The following is a 6,477-nucleotide window of genomic DNA, read 5'->3' as shown; positions in this document are numbered from 1 at the left end:
TCAGTTCACAAACTCAATTCTCTCTGCAGTTCTGGTCACAAACCAAACTATACCAGAACCAAATCAAATGGCGCCAAAAGGTGAACATTGAAACTAACCATTGAGTTAGACTTGGTTCTCATTCCATTCAGTTTGCTACCAGAGTCACGGAAAGAAGCATGTTCCTGAGCCAGTATATATATATATTTCTAAGTCAGCACTTTTACTTAATCAGATACCTCATTCTTCAACCATTCTGATCAATAAGAGCTTACTCTTCTCACTATGGGTCACTGATCTACATTATTGATGTTGAACTTTGAACTTTTCCTTTCTAACAGACTACCCTGTTTTCCACTTTTCTGCACCTTCATCAGCAACTGAGCTGAACTTTGTTGTCAGTGAGAGGTTTAATTCTGGGCATTTCTGATATATCAGCCTCAGTCAGACTTCACTTTTTCCCTTAACTTTAATGTGAGATCCATAGTGAGCTTCTTTAATTGTCTTCTAATTAATGGTCTCAAAGCTCTCATCTATCTGGCTTTTTCTCCCTGAATTAATAAACCCCTACTTACTCTAAGTAGTCCTTACAGTCTTTTCTCTTTTCTCCATGGCTTTTAGACCATTTTTTCACACTGCTGGAGGAAGTAGAGAAGCAACATGTGCTGACCTCGTACAGATCCTGCTGCCCACTCCAGCTTGGGTCACACAACTACTGTCTGTTTCTTTGTTTAATTCCGCATCACCCTGTTAAGGTGTTTCAACCCTTTCCGTATATCTGAATACATTTCCCCCTTCTCCAACTGCAACCCTCACTTTCCATCTGTATGTATCAGTGCCACCCAAATGAGCTGTGCAGACTCTTCTCTCCAAAGGCACCATGTATATCTGGCATCTTACTCTTCTGTCCTACCAGAAAACAAAACAAGGAAGCAGCCATAATTTCCTCATATTTTAGAGCTAAACTGCATTTGAACTATGATGTTAACATTCTTTCTTTCCTGAAAACTACTCCAATAAATAACCATTTTCTATGCTTTTCTGTTTCTTTCATTTAATCTATCTTCTAATGTGCTTACGCTTTTACTTCTTCAGAAAAAGCATTTCTCCATACTGGCAGTCTCTCAAGATGTCACTTTGTCTTGCATTCTTGCCACCAAACCACTTAAAAGGGGAGCTGTGAGTTGTTTCCCTCATGATCCCATCATCCTTTCACATTTTTAGACTCACATTAACTTCCTGCAGAGAAACGTCAAATAGTTGAGAGTAAAGAAAAATAGACCTTCTTCTGTTTTTGCTTTCACTCATGTCTCTTGAACCTTGACTATGGCAAATGCATCCTTTGTTTCCTGAAGCCAACGCCCCATTGGTTATGCACCACAGTTCTAACTCTTGGGCCATGCTGCCAACTCTTTCTGTAGAGAGAATGTAAGCTATCATTTATTGAGTTTCTGCATCACTTTAGATATTTCAAAATCTGATCTTCAAGCAATTAGCCCCAGCTTGTTCCCAGTAGTAACCACTGTCCAAGAGTTCATCCTGGCCGCCTGTGTTCTCTAACACCAGCACCAGCACCATGAGGATGGATCTCCTTTCTCTAGTGCATCACTGGGCCTGTCTCTCAGTCTCTGCCTCATACCTCCACCTACTGCTATGATAGAAAATATTTAAATATCATCTTTGATCAGCAAAGCCAAGCAAACCTCATCATCTATGGGTTTAATTTCCAAGTTAGGTTTTTTTCTACCAACTTTTTATTAATGGAATAATTATTTAGGAATTACAGTACAACCTGAAATATAAGAGTTATTCCTCCTGCCCTTGTCTTATTTGCGGGGAGGTATTGCAGCTCAAACCTGGGGAACGCTATGCCTAACTACATCTCCAGTTCTTTTTTTTTTTTTTTTAACTTTGACACAGTTTCACTTAATTGCCCACATAAAATTCCCATTTATGACCCTCCTGCTTCAGCCTGCCTCAGTGCTGGGATTACAAATGTGCACCACTAAATTGGGCTGTGGCCTTCTCTTTTATTTCTCCTTTATATCAATTAAGGAAAATTCTTTGTTTTCTTTTTTGGAGGCTTCCTTTTAACTTTTCTCCCCTACTTTCCTTTTTACGCTCTGCTAGCTTTTGTTTTCATTGTTCAATACTTGGACGGTGGTCACGTTTCATAGCCAGTACCCCTGTCTTTAGACATTCTTTTCCTAACCTGTACTTTAAAATCTCTTCTGTGAGTTTTCAATACAGAAAAGAACTATCTTTCACATTATTAAAACTGACAGAAATTCACATTTCTGCCTCATTGCCTAATATTTGTCTAGATATACTTTAATCCTGAAATGTCTTTTTCCTTTGAATATACCCTTTGAAATTTCATGCACAGAGTTTTGTTTGCACTGTTTTTTCTTGCCGGGCATACCCTCTTCCAAAACATCTACCTTTCAAATTCTATGCATTTTAAAACACCTTCCACAAGCTAGTATCTTAACAATGATATTTGTTCTCAATCAAAAGTTTTCCCTGTCTTCTTTGAACTTAATTTTAGATTTTTAGTAATGGTCTGCCTTATAATAGTGTTGTTTTCAAGGGGTCTTAACTTGTTTATCTTATCCTTAACTGTTTGATCTTAATATCTGAGTATAGAGTGTAAAAACATTACCTTTATTATTGTACCCACTGTAGAAACTACAATACACATATAAAATTTCGAATATGTATGCATATATGCATCCAGATGAATGAATGATAAAGGACTTAAAGTTTTTTGAGTACTGTTTTAAATAACCTCCTAGTATATTCATGTACTTCTCCATTATGCTTTATTTGGTGGCTATTATTAGAAATAATCACAATCTTTCTATGCTTCCATGTCATTTTATTTTTCATATTAAGAATAACATTAGAATTGCATTAGCTTCAATAATTCTTTTCCAAAAAGAGAACTATTCACAAGACAATGAGACTCTTCTGACTCTAATATTCTTCTAAAATGTTTCTGAATCAGTTATCCTGTTTGTGTGTCCAAAGGTATTCTTGCTACCTGATTTCACAATATGCAGCTCCATCGGGGTGTGTGCTGATGAAAAATTCAGAAAGCTCAATTTGTGTTTTCTTCTTTGTAATGTAACTGTTTTTCAGATGTTCATCTTCTATTTATAAGGAACTCAGTGGTGGGGCTGGGGATTTAGCTCAGCGGCAAAGTGCCTGCCTGGCAAGCGCAAGGTTGTGAGTTCAGTTCCCGGTACCAGAGAAAAACAAAAAACAAAAAACAAACAAAAAAAATAAAAAATAAGGAACTCAGTGGTATAAATATAATTTAAATAAAATTATAAGATTGTATAGAAAAGGATAGATTATATTTTCTTCCTCACTATATGTATTAATAATTAAAGATTAATTTCTGCTAGTAACAGAACAACAGGTTTTCTTATTCAGCTATGGAATAACTAAGTACCTACACAGTCCCTATAAGATATCCTCCAGATGAATGTAAACTGCCTTTTGTTAAGGACTAGTAGGTGAGCTCTCTCCTCTTTAAAACCTTTTCCTGAGCCTCGGGACATGTAGTACAGCTCTCTCCTCGGTCTCTTTTGTCTTCTTGCTTATTTAAAGAAAGTCTATTCACAAGGGTATTGAAAACCCAAGGATTTCCATTCCACCTAAGCTGTTCCTTTGGATATCAGAGATTCTGACTTTCAATTACACCACCCTCATCCTAAAATGGTCCACTTCTCTGCAGTATCCAGTGTTGACTTGAAAGATTTTCTGGGCTAATAGATTAAATTACCCTTTTTGGCCAAATGGCAGTGGTCTGGGATTACATCTGATATAAGAAAGAAAGAAATTATAAAAGAAATTATAATCTTCCTTTACTAGTAATATATGAAGTGATATTTATTGCTGAGGCTAAAATATCACCAATTTTCTTGGAAAAAGCACCTGTTACTAACCCAGGACTCTCCATACTGCTGGAAATATGATTGGTGATGTTCACTGACGCAAAATTATATATTCAGTGAAATATTCTGTTTAATGCCACCTCTTAGTGTATGTTATTTCTTATCAGGAACTTAATAATTGCTAAGTATAAGAAAATTACATGAGTTTATTAGAGCTTTCAAGACTATTCTTAAAGTGAATGTGTAATTTCATAAAATCTACATCATAAAAAGGCTCTTTTACAGAGCTTTTCTTGACACTGAACGAGAAAATACACACTTATCTGTGAAATGCTCAAGAGCGAGTACTTGGTCTTTTTGGATGGTTTTTCTTATGCCTTGCCTAGAACATAGTACTAATCTCTAGAAATTTACTGAATAATTTAATTTTTAAAATCAATCTGTAATCAAGTTTCAAACACAAAAGTTAGGTATGCAAAAATAATACAATCAATTTAATCGCTCTGGTTTTTCTCATGGAAGCCATCTAATGATATCAGGCATCAGATTACTCTTTGGGTCTATACTTACATCATTATAACGGTACTATGTATCTACTGTATGTATATTTCCATCTCAGTGTCTATCTTATCTCTATTTTTTGTTTGATATATCCAGTGTGTACTGAGTTATGCCAACACTGGCATAACATCGAACACCAAATAAAATAACTCATTCTGATATATTTTGTTCTTTCTAGAAGGGCGTTTCAGTAGTATCTAGAAAAAAAGAGGGACTGAGATACTTTTCATAAAAATGAAAATTTCTTAATTCCAAAGAGAAAACTACATGTGAAAATAATGCTAGCATTTCTAAGCAATGAATATCAATTATTAAAATTCTAAGTTATGTGTTTTCAAGAGATCTTACAATAGCTTTGAAAAATAATTTTATTTATATGTAAACTATGATGATTCAGAAATAACAAATTAAAATATTTTAAAATTACAGTTACAATGAAAGATACTATGTAATGTAAAAATATTTTGAGTAATACAGAATGTATGTTTTCCCTCTTACTTATAAAATAAACTCATCCCTGAAACCACTGTTAAATATTTGTGTTAAGTAAATAAAATCTAGAGTAAATAATAGTAGGGGTAAAATTAAGTCTAAATTCAAACTTTTCTGTGTAGACTTTGATTTTTATTTATTTTCTGATTAAGTAAGATCATTTAAAGGTAAGGTGGAAATTAGTTTGGAAAGTTCATTAACTTTTATTCTCATAGTGCTATCATGAATGTCATATTCTGGAAAAAATTGACTTCTGAACTCTGATGATACTTTACTTATATTTTCTGAGTTATTCTCCTTTTAGTTTAGCTTTTTCCTTAAAGCAATGGACAAAATGTAAAGAAAGTTAAAAATCACATATTATCCCCATTTTAAAAACAACAGAGGAGTCTCTGCCCTTTGTGCACCCATGGCAGATAGAAGTTCCTCACTCTGAAAGCCCGTGGACTGCTCTCACCAGGGTTCACATGGGGGCCCTCCCTGTGTGTGCTCTGTGCTGAGTGAGTGGGCATCCCAAGAGCTGCTGGTACCATGGTTTGAGTCTGTACTTTACTTGCATGCCAACCTCCTGGAGGGTACAGACATAGACAGTCTGTGATTGCTGTCGGTGCAATATCTGGCTCCTGCACATGTCCTGAACTAACTGGAGACACAGAAGCAGATGGTCCACAAACTGCTGGCCCTGCAGTTCATGTCTGGGTTTTGCCTGTACCCTGAACTACCTGGGGACACAGGTCCACTGGATTGGGATTGTCACACCAGTGCAACCCGAGTCTGAGATGTACAAGTGCCCTGGACTGCAAGGGGATGCTGGATCAGATGGTCTGCCATCAGCAGAAACCAGTGCCTGCATATGAGACATGAGATAACTAAATACATTTCAACAACTGCTGGAAAACCCCAGATTAAGTAATGCATCTCAGCACACACTGAGGGGCAAACCTGGCCAACAGGAAAACTAGGGACACTAGCAGCCCTTTCTGTGCAGCCACTGAAGAGGGAAACTGAGATTTCTGTACCCGCTATCAAACAGGACGAGACAAAGGACTAAAACACAATCTCAGAACTCCACCCCATGCAGAAGAAGTTCAGGAGACATCGACATATGAGAACTTGGTAAACACATGCCTGAAATTGCTGAAAAGATTGTAATGGAATTAAATAAACAACTCCATAAAGGCATGGAAGAGATAAGATCAGATATAATCTCTCAGGCAAGAAATGAAATGACAATAATAATGAAAGAACTGCTCTGAATATCTGCAGAAGAAAAATATAAGAAAATAGAATAAAATAGACAATGGACGGAAATGTTAAATGAAAAATATAGAAATGGCTTAGGACACGTAAACCAGATTCAAAGAGACTTCCAGAAAATCAAAGCTTCCACTGAAAGCTGCCAAAACCGCTTGAATGAAACTGAAGATAGAATTTCAGATTTTGAAGACAGCCTGGCAGCTAGAGACCGTGAAAGAAAGGATCTCATATAATGAAAAAAGATCCAGGAAAAATCAATTCAACAGCTGCAAGATGAGGCAAAGAG

Source organism: Chinchilla lanigera, unplaced genomic scaffold (genome assembly GCF_000276665.1).
Source record: "Chinchilla lanigera isolate Chin_1 unplaced genomic scaffold, ChiLan1.0 scaffold00151, whole genome shotgun sequence".
NCBI lineage: Eukaryota > Metazoa > Chordata > Mammalia > Rodentia > Chinchillidae > Chinchilla > Chinchilla lanigera.
The sequence above is the reverse complement of the archived record's forward strand: the minus strand, read 5'-3'. Positions refer to the sequence as shown.